This window comes from Bison bison, unplaced genomic scaffold (genome assembly GCF_000754665.1).
Source record: "Bison bison bison isolate TAMUID 2011002044 unplaced genomic scaffold, Bison_UMD1.0 scf7180017864181, whole genome shotgun sequence".
Classification (NCBI taxonomy): Eukaryota; Metazoa; Chordata; class Mammalia; order Artiodactyla; family Bovidae; genus Bison; species Bison bison.
Genome location: NW_011494753.1, coordinates 9,613,655 through 9,627,320, shown reverse-complemented (window position 1 = coordinate 9,627,320; position 13,666 = coordinate 9,613,655). Strand labels below are relative to the sequence as shown.

Below are 13,666 nucleotides of genomic sequence, written 5' to 3'. Positions count from 1 at the left end.
CCCTGACACCTATGGGAGCAGATGGGTGCTGTTCACATTGTACCATGAGCAAATTGCAGATTCATGGGTTAAGCAATTTTGGTGTTATTTTAAACCACTCAGTCCTTTGGTAACTGGAATAAGCCCTCTTCAGCATCACTTTCACACCATTCTGGCCAGCCCACACCCTTAATCTCACTGTTCTTATCTGATCATGATGGTAAGCTCTCCTCCACCAGAAGCAATAGAGCTTATTTTCAGTGTTTCCCACAGTCTCACACAAAAAAGTCCAAGACACAATCTCTGTGATGATCTAAAGAGAACCACAGAAATGAAGACATTTTTTGATCTATCATCCTGAGGCCCAGGTTTCTGGGGCTCAGGGACTTGAGATCTGCTGATGCAGTATCCCCACGACCCCACAGATAAGAACTTATCAGAGGCTTTTGTTAAGTTTTTACTCCACTGAGACCCCAAGACTTGATCAAACAGTGATGTGACACTTTCTGAGAAGTCTCCTGTGATAACGGCCACAACAACAGAGGAGACACTCAGGGTTAAAAGATCAGAAGGAAGCAGCAACTGTTCAGATCTTATCAACCTTCCTGGAGAGATGGTCCTGTTCTTGCTCCTGGCGGCCCTTCCTCTGTTCCCCACTGGGGAGGCAGGTGAGTGACGGTCCCATCCTCAGAGGCCCAGACCCACCCCACATGACACAGACCTGCTTACATGTTACACTCACGCACACTCTGGCCCTGGTTCATGTAAGGAAATTTCTGAACTCAGGTCGAATTTTCTTAAAGACCACCAACCCTGGTGCCATCTCCCCTCTCCAGCCTTTGCCTCTATAAGCACAGCAGGCAGTCTGGAATCTCTCTTTCAAGGGAAATCATTGGGGGGCATGATGCCAAGCCACACTTCCATTCCCTATATGGCATTTTTTGAATACCAGTTTTCAGAGGAAATTTTCAGCAGTGGAGGTTTCCTCGTGCATAAGGAGTTTGTGCTGACAGCAGCTCACTGCTTGGGAAGGTGAGGAGCAGTGCCTGGGCTCCCACCCTCTGTTGACCCCTTGCAGGGAATGCAGGAAGCTCTTCAAAGTCCAGGTGAGTTTTGGGGAGAGAGCGACAAGTGAATGCCAGTGGCACATTAAGAGAAGCAACTGATCATACCTGGAATGGAAGGAAGCCAGTGTTGTGCCCTGGACCGTAGGGTACACGTGTGAGAAATTCACATTTCCCTCTGTGACTGTCAAGCTTCTGCATGACTGAACACCCTCGTGGGCTCCAGGAGGTCCTCCCTGACTCGGCTGCCAGGAAACAGACAGCTCAGAGATGCTCTGCTCAGGGCCCATTGCCTAGAATTCTCTCTCCTCCAGCCCCACCCTGTCCCAAGCTGTGTTCTTTCCTCCCAGCTTCTGGACTGTATCTCCTGTGACACCTGCTCCCTCTCTGCTCTCTGTGCAGCTCAATGAATGTCACCTGAGGGCCCACAACATCATGGAACAAGAAAGGATCCAGCAGGTCATCCCCATGAGAAGAGCCATCCGCCACCCAGACTATAATGGTAAGTCTTGGGCCAAGGATATCATGTTATTGCAGATGGGATGCATGGCTGCACTGGTTCTGGGACACTTTCCTTCCAGGGTTCTGTATCCCCCATGACCTCATTCCTGCCCTTCCTCCTGTACAACCCCTTCCGTGGTTCGAGCACTGAGAAGAAGGCAACCCCATGACTGTCCTGCAGTCTCTGTGGGCCATCAGTAGGTGAGAATGCCTTTCCTCTTCTGCAGCTGATGAAGAAGGCCACCTTGACAGTTGCAGTGAGCCCCATCAATCTGCCCAGAAGGTGGCAGAAGGTGAAGCGAGGGATAATGTGCAGTGTGGCTGGCCTGGGGGAAGTTGGGGTAGATATGCTCTGTGCAGACAAACTACAGGAGGCAGATTCTAAAGTCCAAAGGGAGGAGAAATGTATCACTTGCTTCGATGACTACATCCCCATCATGCAGATATGTGCTGGAGATTCAAACAAGAGCAGGGATTCTTTCTTGGTGAGATCCCCAGTGTTGTCCATGCAAAACCTTGGGTCAGCTGAGCTGGGAGGATGGGGGGCAGTGGGAATGAACCCCGTCCCTCTGTCCCAAGCCTGTCCTCCTATCTGGTCTCTGTCCTGTGTCCAGCCTCTCCCCACCTCCACAGTCATATATGGGCAGAGGCTTCCTGTGGTAGAAGCAGAGGGATTTTCAACGCCTGGATGAAACCTCAAGACCAACAAAGGCCCTGATGTCAGCCCAGGCCCCTAACAGAGACCAGCCTGGGCGTCAGCGGGGAGAATAACTGAAAAAGGTGAGCTCAGCCCTTGCCCTCTCTGCCCACAGGGTGACTCCAGGGGTGCACTCGTGTGTAATGGTGTGGCCCAGGGCAGTGTGTCCCGTGGAGAAGAGTATGGGAGGACTCCAAATGTCTACACGAGAATCTCCAGCTTTCTGTCCTGGATCCAAACAACAATGAGACAGTACAAATGGTAGGGATCAGCCTGAGGTGCCCCTGGGATGGAGCCCTCCGTCTTCCTTGGAATGGGTGCGCTGGGCAAAGTGGGTGAAGGAAAGCTGTCTGGAATTTAATAAACTTTCATCTCGAGCAGAAATCACTGATTCCTCTTTTATTTACCTAAACACATTTGTTAGGCGCCTACTCTGACAGGCAACCATCTATTCACATCTGATCTTCCTCCTCCAGCACATACACCGCACCCCACCCCCACCTTCCAACTCTGAAATAAAAACTCCTGTTGCACTGACAGCCAGCTCCCTCCAGTCCCATGTCGCCAGCGCCAGCTCCACCTGCAGGCTGCCCGTGAGCTCCATCAGAGAAGGGAGACCCCTCCTCAGGAACACACGACCCTCTTGTCAACAATCCTCGTGTCTCATCCATATGCCCTCTCCTTGTCCACACCTACTCTCCTGTCCCCCATCCCAGTGCCCAGGGGGCAACAGAAGAGAATCCAGATTTGGAAGGAGGGCCACCTGAGAAGCTCTGGGGTTGAGGGGTAAACTTGTCCATCCTATCAGAAATGGGGGAGGTTTACAAAGGTGTGGCTCACTGAATGCAGTCCCTCCCCGCATCAGAACAGAGGTGAGAAGTCTGAGAAAGTTTCAGGAGGGCTTCAGTATTCCCAGGCCCAGCTTGAGTGTCTATCACAGCCCTGTCTTGGGGTCCTGGGTCCAGGGCTCTATGCAGCCTCTGATGTCTTGACAGCACATCCTCCTTCAGCCCCAAGTGACCTTGAGGGAGCTCTTCCATCTTGGGCTGAGCCAGCCTCTCCCCACCTCCATTATTCCCATGTAGCTGCTAATGCTAAGTCACTTCAGTCGTGTCCGACTCTGTGCGACCCCATAGATGGCAGCCCACCAGGCTCCCCCGTCCCTGGGATTCTCCAGGCAAGAACACTGGAGTGGGTTGCCATTTCCTTCTCCAATGCATGAAAGTGAAAAGTGAAAGTGAAGTCGTTCAATCGTGTCCGACCCTCAGCGACCCCATGGACTGCAGCCCACCAGGCTCCTCCACCCATGGGATTTTCCAGGCAAGAGTACTGGAGTGGGGTGCCATTGCCTTCTCCGTTATTCCCGTGTAGGTGTGTATATAAATATATTTATCGCTAAAGGAAAGTCATTGCAATAAAAAAATTTTGGATTCAGGGGTATCCTAATGTTTCAAAGGTTTCTTATAACCTATAGTTTATTGACTCAATTTTTCCTTCTATTTATCAATAATCTCTGAATTTTTTAATCTACAAATGTATTTGGGAAAGTTACTAGTTTTTAAAATATGCAGCTTAGGGAAGGCTAGGCTGAAGGGGAGTGGTTTGCTGAACATTTGCATGGTGAGTGAGTTTTGACTGTGGCAAAATGCATTTTGGATGGAAAAGCAACAGACATCGTAGTTAAATACAGAACATATAAATAAGAACGTTAAAAGAAGTACAGAATTCCATCATTCTCAGATCATCATTAATGCTTAAATATATTTCCTTTTGCTTTTTTTCCTATTTGTTCATAAGATGTTGTTCCTTCAGTTCACTTGGGACTGGGTTGTATAGAGCTCCTCATGCCGTCCTTTCCATTCCTCTTTCTTCTGTCCTCATACTGGTGAGAGGGTTGGGGTCATCTGCACATGTTTAGGATGGCCTGGCCCAGGGTTATCTGAGGCATGGTTCTCTGGACACTGGACAGAGAATACTTTGTGGGGAGTAATTATTAGGATGAGCAGCATCTGTATCTCTTTCACTGCTCACCAGTCACCAGCATGTTTGGAGAGGAAGCCCCTTCCCACTCATGAGCACTCTGATTTGGGTGGAAAAGCCCCCATCTCAGCTTAAAGGATGCTCAGCGCCAATGGTCCCAGGGATGGTTTGTTTTAGTCCAGTGAGTATCAAGTCCAGGACTTTTGTTCAGAACTGTGGGATAAGAAAAGCTCCCTATGTTGTGAAATATTTGCATTTAAAGAGGCGATTCTAAACACTCCAAAAATGTGAGGCTAGAATGGTAACAAGATGGGAAATGGGATTGCTGTTTGGGGCACTTGGGTGTGTCCAGGGTATGTGCTCATAAGGCAGGTCCAGTCTCTGCCTTCTCACGTGGCACCAAGCAGAGCCCCTTGTCTTGGTGCTCACCATCTTTCTCTCTACCCACAGATTCTAAGTCTACCTCTGCCTACTGTCAGCTTCTCAAGGGCAGGAACTGTGTCTCTCACATCCCTGGACCTTGCTATCGAGTAATTATTCATCATCTCATCAGAATCATAAAAGAACCATCAGTGGGGAAATGGAGATATTCTTGATTCAGTCACTGAGGTGCTCCTGGCGTCCAGCCCCTCTACTGCTATATTATGGAAGAATCCTTGCAGTCTATTAGATTAGTTTCTAATGGGGTGTTGACTACAAATTTTAATTATACATGATGGCCCATCTGTGGAATCCTGCCTCCCAAGGAATGAGCATTAAGCTAAAATGCCTTTGTTTACAATATAGGAAACATCCTGGCCAGGCCCATCAATGAAAGACTGCAGGACAGAAGAAACTGACACATCTTCTCTGGAGGCTGACTGGAACCAAGAAATGTTTGATGCCACTCCCTCCTCTTTTATCATAGTATAAAAGAAGCCTGAATTCTAACTCAGGCAAGACGGTTCCTTGGGGCACAAGTCCACCATCTTCTTGGTCTGCTGGCTTTCCAAATAAAGTCACTGCTCTTTGCCCAAACAACTCATCTCTCTATTGACTTACTGTACAGCGATGAGCTTGGACTTGGTAACACTGACTGCACCACAGCCTTCACTTTGCTGTTCCTCTTGCTCTGTGACTCTGCAGTGGGAGTGCCAGTGTGGTGACTGTCGTTCTCACCCATCCCACAGCAGAGAGCATGGACACACGTGGCGTGCTGACACCTGGCTGGGCCTGGGGGGTGCACAGCTCTCTGTGGGGGCACTGACCTCCCCTCCTTCTTTCCTCTATGCTTTGTGTCTGGAAGGAAGAAACCCCAGCAGCTGTGACCTGGGCAGACCTTCTGGAAGATGCAGCCACTCCTGCTCCTGATGGCCTTTCTTTTGCTTTCTGGGCTGGGACAGGTGAGTGACCATCCCCATTCCTGAGGGCAGAACCCATCTCACTAAACCTCCTGCAGTCCTGACCCTCTGCTCAGCTCCAATTTCTGAACCAGCTCCCATCCCAACCAAGACTACAAGCTTGATGCCACATAGACACTCAGCAATGGAGGGATGGCAGGCTAGAACAAAGATTTTCACCAAGAGCTTTCATGGGTCTCAGACTCTCTCTCACCATCAGGAAAGTGGGTTGTGCATTTGGTGGAGGATGTGACACTGCAAAACACGAGTAAGTAAAATCCCTCAATCCAGTCAGGAAGGGACAACTCAGACAAACCATCCACAGTATGGGAGTTTTTGGTGGACCCAGGTTAAGACCCAGAGAAAACTTCTCAGTGCTTCTCACCCTTCACTCCTGCTAGGAGAGAAGTCCAGGGTGTGATTGATCAGAAGTGGCTAAGTGACATTACCCAAAGCTCTCTAGGTGCCTTGAGTCTTCCCCAGACCCCAAGAAGTCCATTTTCTGCCCCATCTCCCCTGCCTCCCAGGCCCTCAGCTGCCCCAGGGTCTTTAGCAGTGCCCACCCCCATTCCTGTAGTCTTGGATCCCACCAGTACTATCCCTATCAATCTCAGCCAAAAGCTAATTGGAAGCCATTCACTCGTGCAGCCAAAAAAACATTTACTGAGGTCCTGGGATGCATCAGGCTCAAGGACATGAGGATTTTACAAAATCCACCTCTGTAAGCTCCTAGTGCAAGCTCACATTAATTTTATAATATTCCTGAGAAAGCTCCCAGAAGCCCTGCACTCATGTCATTGAAAAGCACAAGACACAGTGTCACCCCCCCAGGGCTGTCTGTCACCTCAATTTCCCCTCAGCGCAGCCCTGCCCTGAAGTCACTGGCCCATCACAGCTCCTGGGCTGTATCTCCTGTGACTCCACGCTCCTCATATCTCTACTCTGTTCTCTGTGCAGCTCAATCAGCGTCACCCTGGGGGCCCACAGCATCAAGAAGCAGGAGAGGGTACAGCAGGGTCAAGTGCTTTTTCTTTCCATGTAGAAAGACGTGCCTTATAAGACACCAAGCACCCCACTCCAGTACTCTTGCCTGGAAAATCCCATGGACGGAGGAGCCTGGTGAGCTGCAGTCCATGAGGTCGCTAAGAGTCGGACAGGACTAAGCGACTTCACTTTCACTTTTCACTTTCATGCATTGGAGAAGGAAATGGCAACCCACTCCAGTGTTCTTGCCTGGAGAATCCCAGGGATGGGGGAGCCTGATGGGCTGCCGTCTATGGGGTCGCACAGAGTTGGACACGTTTGAAGCGACTTAGCAGCAGCAGCAGCAGTGACATTTATTGTCCTAGCACCACTTATTGAGGAGGGAAAAAAATAGTCTTCTCCTCATTCTCTGTCATAAAACCTCCATCATAAACTATGTTTGATATATGTGTTCTTTAATCACTAAGTCATGTCTGACTTTTTAGATCCCATGGGCTGTAGCCCACTGGGCTCCTCTCTTCATGGGATTTCCCAGGCAAGAACACTGGAGTGGGTTGCCATTTCCTTCTCCATGGGATCTTCCCAGCCCAGGGGTTGAACCTGGGTCTTCTGCATTATTTGGTGGATTCCTTACTGTTGAGGCACCTGGATAGCCCTTGATACGTGTGTATCACTGTCCCAATATGTGTGGGGTCTCTTTTTCTTGTCCACTAGTCTATATCCCTGTGCTCCACCAATGCCACACCATCTTCAGTACTATGACTTCATTTGCTAAAGCAAGACCTACCATCTTGTTCTCATTCTTTAAGACGACTTGGCTATTTTTGGTCATGGATTTTTCCACATATATTTTCCATGTCTATTTAGAACCAAGTAAGTTACTTTCAATGGCACCCCACTCCAGTACTCTTGCCTGGAAAATCCCATGGATGGAGGAGCCTGGTGGGCTGCAGTCCATGGGGTCGCTAAGAGTCGGACACGACTGAGCGACTTCACTTTCGCTTTTCATTTTCATGCATTGGAGAAGGAAATGGCAACCCACTCCAGTGTTCTTGCCTGGAGAATCCCAGGGACAGAGGAGCCTGATGGGCTGCCATCTATGGGGTCACACAGAGTTGGACACGACTGAAGTGACTTAGCAGCAGCAGCAGCAAGTTCTATGAAATACGTCTTGGGTGCATTGAATCTATAGACCATTTTTTGGAGAAATGACATTTTAAAAATATTTTCTCTTCCAAACATAAACATGGAATATCTTTCTGTTTAAATCTTCTAAGTGTCTGTTAGTAAGGTTTTATAATTTTCACCATATCTTTTCTTTAGGTTTATATTTACTTATCTGACAATTTTTATGCTTTAAAACTTTTTTCAAATTTCATTTTCTGACAGTATTATCATGTATATAGAATATGGCTAATATTTAAATTAATTCTGTGCCTAGAAAATTTGTCAAACTCTCTTATTAATCATAATAATTGATTGGCAGATTCTTGGGTATTCTCAATGTATACTATATCTCAAATATTCAGTTTTATTTCCTCTTTTCCTGTCCTTATTTCTATAAATAGAAGCTTTCCTTCTATTTCTTGCTTAATTGTACTGGCTAAAATCTCTAGTATAATGTTGAAGAGAAATGATGATTATGGCTATCTGTGTGAACTTGTTTTGCTCTCAAATGGAAAAACATTCAACACTTACTCATTAAGTATAATGATTGGTATGGGATTTTTGCAGAGACCTTTTATCAGAATAAAGAGCCTCTTTATTGTTCCTATTTTGCTAAGAATCTTTAAAAATAATTAATGATGAATTTTACTACATGCCTTTTCCCCCTTCAGTTGAATTATCATATGGTGTTTCTTCTTTCATCAATCAACATGTTGTTATAGCAGTTGTGTGTGTGTGTGTTTAAAGACTTCAGCTACAACTTTATTAATCAGACACACACCAAAATGATAATCAGGAAACAGCAACAGGTGTGGGAAGGGAAGAAACATATATACAGTAATTGTGTATTGAATGAAAAGCAACTCATCCTCAGTTCAGTCAGTCAGTTCAGTCGCTCAGTTGTGTCCCACTCTTTGCGACCCCATGAACCGCAGCATGCCAGGCCTCCCTGTCCATCACCAACTCCCAGAGTCCACCCAAACCCATGTCCATTGTGTTGGTGATGCCATCTAACCATCTTATCCTCTGTCGTCCCCTTCTCCTCCTTTCCCAGCATCAGGGTCTTTTCAAATGAGTCAACTCTTCATATGAGGTGGCCAAAGTATTGGAGTTTTAGCTTTAGCATCAGATCTTCCAATGAACACCCAGGACTGATCTCCTTTAGGATGCACTGGTTGGATCTCCTTGCAGTCCAAGAGACTCTCAAGAGTCTTCTCCAACACCACAGTTCAAAAGCATCAATTCTTCGGCATTCAGCTTTCTTCACAGTCCAAATCTCACATCCATACATGACCACTGGAAAAACCATAGCCTTAACTAGATGGACCTTTGTTGGCAAAATAATATCTCTGCTTTTGAATATGCTATCTAGGTTGGTCATAACTTTCCTTCCAAGGAGTAAGCGTCTTTTAATTTCATGGCTGCAATCACTCATCCTCAGAAAAACCCAAATTAGAAATGATCTAATATTTTTGCTTATTGACTGATTTGACTTACATCAGTACTGAAATAACATTAGCCCATAATGTTCCTCTCCTATATTGGCATCACTGGGTTTGGCATCTAGGTTTTGCTAGTCTCATAAAGGAGATGTTTAGCATCTCCTTGCCAGCAGAAATTATCATCCTTGGAACTTTTTTCACAGATTTCCAGTGAATCCCTGTGAGCCTGAGGCTGTCCTTGATGGACTATTTTTGAAAACTGAAACAAATTATTTAACATTTATGGGAAAATTCAAACTTTCTGAGTATGTTTCATTAGGTTACTAAGGATTTGTCAATTTCATGTGTTGCTGTTCAGTCGCTCAGCTGTGTCTGACTCGTAATCCTATGGACTGCCACCCACCAGGCGCCTCTGTCTATGGAATTTTCCATACAAGAATACTGGAGTGGTTTGCCATTTCTTTCTCCAGGGGAACTTCTTTACCCAGGGATTGAACCCATGTATCTCTCTTTTTTATTTGAACCTATGTCTCTTGTGTCTCCTGCATTGGAAGGCAGATTTTTTACCACTAATTTACAAAATTACTGGCTTCCCAGTGACCTAGAAGTTAATATACATATGATTAAAACTCTGTCTTAGTTCTCCCACCATGTGGCTGTACTTTTCACCATCTCAATAGTGTCTTTAGTAATCAGAATTTCTTCTTTATTCATGTACACCCAAAAAAATGTTAATGTAGATCAACTCATTCATTATTATTGATGGTTCAGTTCAGTTCAGTTCAGTCGCTCAGTCGTGTCTGACTCTTTGCGAGTTAGTGCTTCTTATATCTGTATAAAATTGTTTTTACAGTGATGAGTGTATAAAGAAATTCTCCTATATTCAAAGGTTTAATTTTTTACCTTGCAATTAATTAATTTGAGGTATAGTGTTAAATGGTCAAGTTTCATTTTTATTCTGATATACCTAACAAATTTTACTATAAATTAATTTCATCATTATTAATCATTTTGATATTTTTTGTTTTCATTATGATTTTACTCATGGTTTCCAGTTGATCCTTGAATAGCATAGGAGATAAGGGGCACTGATGCTTCACCTGGTAGAAAATCCAGGTGTAACTAACCTATAGTTGGCCCTCATGTTCTATGGTTTTGCAACCAATCATGGATAGCTCAGTAGTCAATTATTTATTATTGAAAAAAATCAGTGTGTAAGTAGACCTATTCAGTTCAAACCCCTGTTGTTCAAAGAACCACGGTATTTAGCAGTTTATTTACTTAGTTTTTACGATATAAGGATTTCCTGCTCATATGCTTGTTATGAAATTCTAGTTTATACTCATTGTGGCATATTAAATATGATGTACATTTAAATCCTTTAAACACTTTTGAGACCTAATCTATGGCTTAATCTATGGTCAACATCTGTATGTACTTGTCAACTGTGTAATCTGCTTTTGTTGGTTAAGATGTTCATTATATATTCATTTTTTCATTAGCTATTCATAACTTCTATATCATTGAAGAGAAATGAAAGTGAAAGTCACTCAGTCGTGTCTGACTCTTTGCGACACCATGGACTGTATAGTCCATGGAATTCTCCAGGCCAGAATACTGAAGTGGATAGCCTTTCCCTCCTCAAGGGGCTCCCAACCCAGAGATCCAACCCAGCTCTCCCTCATTGCAAACAGATTTTTCCAGCTGAACCACAAGGGAAGCCCATTACTAATCTATATCATTACTAATCAATATATAGGATAAGTTTTAAAATCTTCGCAAATGATATGAAGATATTTCTTCCTGGGGAGCATCCACTCACTGCTGCTGTTGAAAATTCAGCCTTTGACCTGCCATTCATTTGAAAGTGTTTAATCTGTTTATCTTAATCTACTTGCCCTTAAATTTTCTGCCATTTCTTTATAATATTGATTTCTAAGTATCAATTTGTTTTTTTGTATTCTGGTTGAGATTTATCTTTTTCTAACCTCTAACTGCATTTTTGTCATCAGCTTAAAAAATAATCTCAGCTAGTATGTCATTATATATTACTTTTTTCCCTTTTCTTTCTTGATTTTCTCCTAATTCAACATATGTTCAACCTCCTAATTCTACTATTTTCTATATTTTTATCTTTATGCCTGTCTGTGCTCCATTCTGGACAATTCTTTCTGAGCTCTTTCAGGTTAGTTATTCTCTTCCCATCTTTGTCTAATCTGTTATTAATTTTATTCACTGTGACTTTGATTTTGTCTTTTTCATATTTTTTGCTTTTAGAAGCTGTATTTAGCTCTTTTTCAGATGTTGTGTCATTTTTTAAGATTAATGTTCCCTGGAGTGTGTTTAAAGCTAGCTTTTATTTCAGCCAATTGTTTTGCAATCTGTATTTTATTTTGCTAATAACATTATCCCAATAATTAAAGTTTTTTCTCTATTATTATCTATTGTTTCTTAGTCATGGTATCCTGTATTTTTTTGCTTGTTCATCTTTTTATATTTGACTATATACTTATTACATTTGAAAAACAATATTTAGGTGTAATTCAAACACTGAAATTAAGTGAATTTCCTCTACATTTGTATTTGATTTTGCTAGGTACTTTGGGAAACAGTCTGTAACCACATTAATGGAAGGAAGTTCAAGGTATGAGAGGCTGTGAAAATCTAAATAATACTATCTTTCATGCTATTACATGCAAGGAAGAGCCCATTAACTCTTTTTTTGTTACTCTGAGTGTGTAGACTTTTAATTCCCAGCTTATCATGGTGGGGGGCCTGATTAGACCTGCTTGTGAGGGTCTTGGTCTCTAATTTCTACATTCCTCACACTATATGCTCATTAACACAGTTCAAAAAACAAAAATAGAAGTTCAAATTTTGTGGGTTCAGAAAATTTACACAGAACAATAATAATTATCTAACTGGACGCTTGTTATTCCTTCAGTTGTGGCCTGAGTCATATCTGCATTGGCAGTTCTTCAAGGCTTTTCAGGTTTTTAGACATTTTAAACAGGTTTATTTTGGTAGTTTTTGGAGGAAAGATTGGCATAAAATGCTAGTCATTGTGAATGAAATCCCCTATGCACATCTTCATTCAGATGATTATATATATTTGACTCCCATTTCTTTGCATGCTATTCTTGATCTTTCCTTTAAAAAAAAAAATTACGTTAAAGTTTTTAAAATAAAATGAAGTGCTGAAAAAATGTAAGTAACAATGATTTTCAATTACCCAAATTCTAAGGCACTAATCAAGCTGTTATTCTATTTTTTACTTTTTCCCTCCTGTTTTCTGCATATTACTTTTTAGATGCATAAAGAAATTTCATGAGGTTGCAAGCATAAACCACGCATTAGAGAAAGGATTAAGTTCTTTGCAGCTTTAAGAATAAGTGATAACCTACAGGTATTTATATATGCAGAGAGGATCTTTAACTTTCATAAGATTTTCAAGTGGTCTTAAAACAATCCACAAAAGGTTGAGAATTGTATTAGAATTCAATTCTGACATTTTTGCAAAACTTTAACCATTCTGTGGTGCTTTCTGAGGCAATACAGAATCTTCCAAGTATTTTAAGTGTGTCTACCAACCCCTTGTGTTACTCTACAGAACTCTGCCATCCCTCTCTCTCAATGTTGAGTGTCCACTTCTTCATGTGTCACAGGTAGCACAGCAGTGAGCTACCTCCTTAGGTGCCAGCACCCGTGGAGCAGAGACGGGTTTACGTTGATGGGTCTATCATGGATGAATAGGATCTGAGATGTTTTTTCCCAAGGTCTGATGGCTGTCAACAAAATCAAGTCACTGGGCTTTTTCTGCAGGCAGGGAAACTTCTGGGACACAAAAACACTCAGCTCAGTAGGAAGCAAAAAAATAGAAGCCTTCCCCAGTGTCGAGATGCACTGAGAGTTTATTGGGGGCTCAAGTGACCTGAGAGAGAAGTGGTCAGTGGCAGAGCCTCATTCTTCCCTTTTCTTTCTCTGGCAGTGCCCTCCACCCACCCAGGAACAGAGCTACTCAGTGTGCTTGGCAACTTCTAGAAAGAAGTGGGAGCAGCTAGGGTCTGGGTGGGGCTCAGGACCAGGGGGTGAAGACATGCAGGTTCCATGCCCTGAGGGAGAAGGAGGAAGTAGACAGGTCCCAGCCTTGATGCTTGTGAGGACTTTACTGAATTTGATGGGTTAGGGGTTCTGGGACACCCAGCCTCCACCCCGGTGCCCTAGGTTCCCATTTCTGTGGCCAGCACTGACTCAGCAGCTGTGCGCGCTATTGCACTGAAGGCTTCGGTTACTGCCTTCCCCCAGGTCCCTGGCAGTTGGTGGGCAAGCCTCTTGGGCAGCTCTGGGTGATGAAACTGATCACAGCAGCAGGAGAATGGGACTGTGGATGCTCGAGCCCCCACCCCCACCCTCAAACCCCCACCTTCACCTTTGCTTCCTCTCCCAGGGGCTCAAAGTCTGGCAGGAGGAAGC

The 13,666-nt window shown here is 44.0% G+C and overlaps 1 pseudogene; it reads left to right on the top strand.

Annotated features, from left to right (window-relative positions):
• Positions 1 to 3,024, top strand: part of LOC104991061 — a 7,440-nt pseudogene extending 4,416 nt beyond the window's left edge.
• The last annotated feature ends 10,642 nt before the right edge of the window (positions 3,025 to 13,666 follow it).